Below are 4152 nucleotides of genomic sequence, written 5' to 3'. Positions count from 1 at the left end.
CGCGTGGCATGAACCCAGGGTGAAAAATCGAGAATTATTGGTATCATCCATTCGCTGGCGACTGCTAGAGGGAGCGCCGATGTTTCCCTGTGCCTTATCCATCCCTCAGAGGGATCCACTTGTGTGTTTGCCAGGGCTGCAGCAAGCCTGCAGAGCTGCCACCCTGCCCGTGGCAGCTGTGCAGATGGCTTCATCCTCACTGAAGTGAAATTATAGAATCACAGAGTGATTTGCATTGGAAAAGACCTTAAAGACAGTCTCATTCCAATCCCCTGACATGGGCAGGGACACCTTCCACTACACCAGGCTGTTCCAAGCCCCATAGATAGGGATGCTTTGGAAACCATGGCCCATGTGGCTGTACCTCCCCAATCCATCTCTACATCCCAAACCTGCAGGCAGCTGTGCTGTGAGTTGTCACCTGAGCCACCCGTACCTGGAAAAGTTCACAAATGGGTTTAGGAACTGGGCAGGAGCCCCCATGGCAGTGGGGTGGGAGCCTCACAGAAACAGGAGTGGGTGTGGGAAGCACAGCGAGGAGCCGGGACGGTGAACAAGGACTCTTGCTAAGGGGAAAGTCAGAGAAAATCATGAGCCATAAGGAAAGGGGAGAAACAGCCCTGCTCAGTTTGCTAAACCCTCTGATATTTGCCTAAATTCAGGCTTTTGGCTGAACAAGCTGAGAATTTGGAGCAGTTCACTGAACTTCAGGGTATCCTTCTGCAGCACCACTGGCACTGCAGAGCCCGAATTCAAAATGCAGTAAAAAGGATAAAAAAGGGCTCCTGTTCCTGAGACCTGCAGGGATGGCTCCAGGAGAGGCTTGAGATGAGGTAAAGCAGGAGCACATCACCATCCCACACATCCAGGAACTGCAGGGATGGGGCTCTGCAGGAGCAGAGGGTTTGGTGTGCAGAGTCCCCAGGCAGCTTGTGGGGACAGAAATGGGGTAAATCTGCTGTGTCAGTCTGCTGAAAAACATAAACAAGAGCAGCCTAGATCCCCTGAAACCTCAGGTCTGATCTGGATCCTGGGGACAACCAGCTCTCCAAGAGTCAAAAGGATTGAGTCCTTGTCAAGTGGCATCCAGGCCTTACATCCCCCTGGATCAATCCATCTGGATATTGTAAAACAGAGAAAATTTAGCATTTATTCAGTGAAATGGTACAGTGGCTTTTGCAAGGGACAGTTATTTCTGACTGAGGGCTTCCAGCAGTGTCTGCAACCCAACCTAGGTGCTGGGCCAGGGCACTCAGAGTATCAGTGGAAAGGTCTGTTTTCCTGAATGAATTCCCAGAGGGCCAACAAAAAATCCGCAAGGAGAATAACAGCAATTTTTGAAATTCTTTCTCCATCATCTCTGCAGCTATCCCCAAATGAGATAAAGTTCTTTAAGTATTTAAAGAAACTGAATTCTAATCAAGATAAATGCCCAGTTTCATACCTAATTTGCATGAGTATGTGCTGCAAACTGTGTTTGCAAATGAGAGAATTATGTATGTAACCAGATAACCTGAGCGTGCAATCCCAATACCGTATATGCAAAACTTACTCATTGCACTTGAAAAAAAGTAAAGCTTCAGCAAAAAGGGACTTGGCTTTAAAGTACTGGCACATTATTTTTATCATTTAAAAATCAGGTTAAAGCTGATTTGAACCTTCCAAGAACATATTTAGCTGCTGAGGCAAATTCCAGATGATGTTTCTTACTCAATCTAACCTTAATAATAGACTGGTTGAGTTGCTGCACTGTCAGAGCTGGATTTTTAAAAATTTACTGACTAAGAGAATTTCTACATTAGCACATGATTATTTAGAAAATGTGTCCTAGAGTTGGTTGTGGCCTCATGGGTAAATTAAAAACCTCGCTTTAAAAACTTTCCTTACTACTTTCAAGTCCCCCTGAAATCCCCTGAATATCTCCTGGAAATTTTCTCCCTTTTCCCATGCCTCCTCCTATCCTTACTGGGGAACAGCTGGATCCATTAAAATTGATTTCGATCTCTCAGAGCAGAATTTGATTTCTCTGAGCTTCCACCTGGAAGGAGCACAGAGTGTCACAACAATCCAGCAATATCAGCCAGAGGAAAAGGCACAAGGATGGGGCATTCCCAGCCCAGCTGGGTTGTACCAGCTCCCTGTCAGAAGGCCAAACCTTTGCTGGAAACCTCAAAATTGGGATGAAATGAAACTTTAGGAAATGAATTGTGCCTCATTCTCTTTCTCCCATTAGTTTTAAATTAAGAAAAAATGGAAATTAAAGTCCCAAAATTAGAAACATATTTTTTCCCAAAATTGCTTTGATGATTTTTTTAAAATTTTTTTTTCTTCCAGCTTTTACCAGGAGGTTGGCAGCTCTGCAGGGAGTCTGTGTCCCCAGGGGATGGGAGTCCCTGGCCGTGTAGATGAGGCATAAAGAGATTGGGAATATTTCCTAAGGACACAAAGGAAACCTGAGTCGATGCCAGTAAGTCACAAATCTTCATTCAAACTTACTACAGTGCAGCATCTGTTCAGGTGCTGCAAGGGGAGCCTTGAAAACCTGGAAAACACCCTCAGTTTTGGGCAGCATGTTCTAATAGTGTCATCACATCCAGGCAGGCTGTTCCTCAAGAGTACGTCAATGGAATAAACATGGATGGAGGAAGATTTGAGAGTTCTACCCTTCATTTTTGCTCTTGTTGCAACCTAAGGAGTGCAGTAAAGGGAATATGAGAAGATTTAGAAGATGAAAAAGGGCTGAGAAGCACATGAGTACCATTCAGGCCTTCCAAACCCTTTAATTTGCTATTCAGATTACCACTTTTTATAGTTTAATATGTACAATATGCAAAGGAACCAGTTTAACTAAATGGGAAAAGCCTTCTGTGTTAAGGTTGAACGTAATCTAATAGGGCCCTTTGACTTGATTCAATTAAATCCTTCTTTTTCCAATTAAATAATCATCCAGAATTTAATAAAAATGAATTTCCATGTGTCATCCTGCAGAATGATGACCTCTGTGATGGGGAAGCTTATGTAAATTCTGCTGATCGCTTTTTATCTGCCTCTGCCTCACTTCCTCCAAAAAAATTGCCTTCTGTCTGTATATTTACATTAATTTCTCATCTGCTGCATGTATCTCTGTTTGCAGGAACAATTCCCAGCTGAAAGGGCTGTGAGTATCACCAGCTTTGTTCAGCACATACTCGAAAATGGACCTTCTGTGATGGGAAAAAGATCTCCAAAGCGGGATTTTTGATCCGTGCCTCAGGTTTGCTCTGCCCTGGCACACTGTAGGGCCAGCTTCCAACTGGCCCCTTCCAAATCTCACCAGAGGCATCTGTATGGCCATTTATCACCAAGAAAATCCAGTCCAAGAGACCAGCAACTCCAGCAGCAATCCCCAGGAAAAGCACAGCGTGGCCCATGTTCCACAGTCTCTTCCAGCACATCTCCACTAAGTAATTCCCATCAAAGTTACAATGGTTGTTAATATCTACAATTTTTTTCCCCTCTGCAAAGGTCACAATATAATTTGTGTATTTATAACTGTGTTTCATCCCCTTCTCACTCATAAAATACAGAGCACCAACTCTTTCCTTCCTCGGCTGGGATATACAGCAGCATCTTAATGCAAACCTTGCTGATGTGGCACTGCTGTAATAACTTGTTAACGTAAAAGTTATTAACTTATAAGTTATTAAAACTGAATTAAACAGAGCTAAGGATGGACAGATAAAAAATTTGAGTGAATATTCTGTTTCTCCCCGTGATGCTGCAATGCCACATTTCCCCATCTCTCGATCTGTGCGGGTAAAATGGTCCTGGTGACCTTCCTGTGCTGCGCGTCCCTGGGGACCATGAAAACAAACCCATTAATGTTTATAAAGTGTCTCAGACCGGGGGAATTACATCACTGCGGTGAGATACAAGCTTAATGGATCAAAACAAACCTCAGCTCCAAACCCCCCAGCTTAGACACATCTCAGTTACCCGGCGCAAACCTCGAGGAATCCCACTGAGAAGGGATAATTGAGAGAAAAATGTGATCCCAGAGATTTTTCTGCAGTAAACCCATTTTACGTTAATAGGAAGCAGATTTCTAGACCCCTTTGCAAACGAATGACTTCCACGGCATATTTCACAGCTGAGCGCATCCATGGCACCAGC

At 44.1% G+C, this 4152-nt stretch overlaps 1 long non-coding RNA gene across 1 annotated transcript; it reads left to right on the top strand.

The window, feature by feature from the left end:
* Window positions 1–6: 6 nt before the first annotated feature.
* Window positions 7–3735, top strand: LOC108446911. The gene is made up of 3 exons (XR_001862250.1): window positions 7–833; window positions 2335–2467; window positions 3134–3735. It is a non-coding gene; the product is annotated as an uncharacterized LOC108446911 (long non-coding RNA).
* The last annotated feature ends 417 nt before the right edge of the window (window positions 3736–4152 follow it).

This window comes from Corvus brachyrhynchos, unplaced genomic scaffold, assembly GCF_000691975.1.
Source record: "Corvus brachyrhynchos isolate BGI_N302 unplaced genomic scaffold, ASM69197v1 scaffold395, whole genome shotgun sequence".
Lineage (NCBI taxonomy): Eukaryota > Metazoa > Chordata > Aves > Passeriformes > Corvidae > Corvus > Corvus brachyrhynchos.
This window is presented reverse-complemented; position numbering and strand designations above follow the sequence as displayed.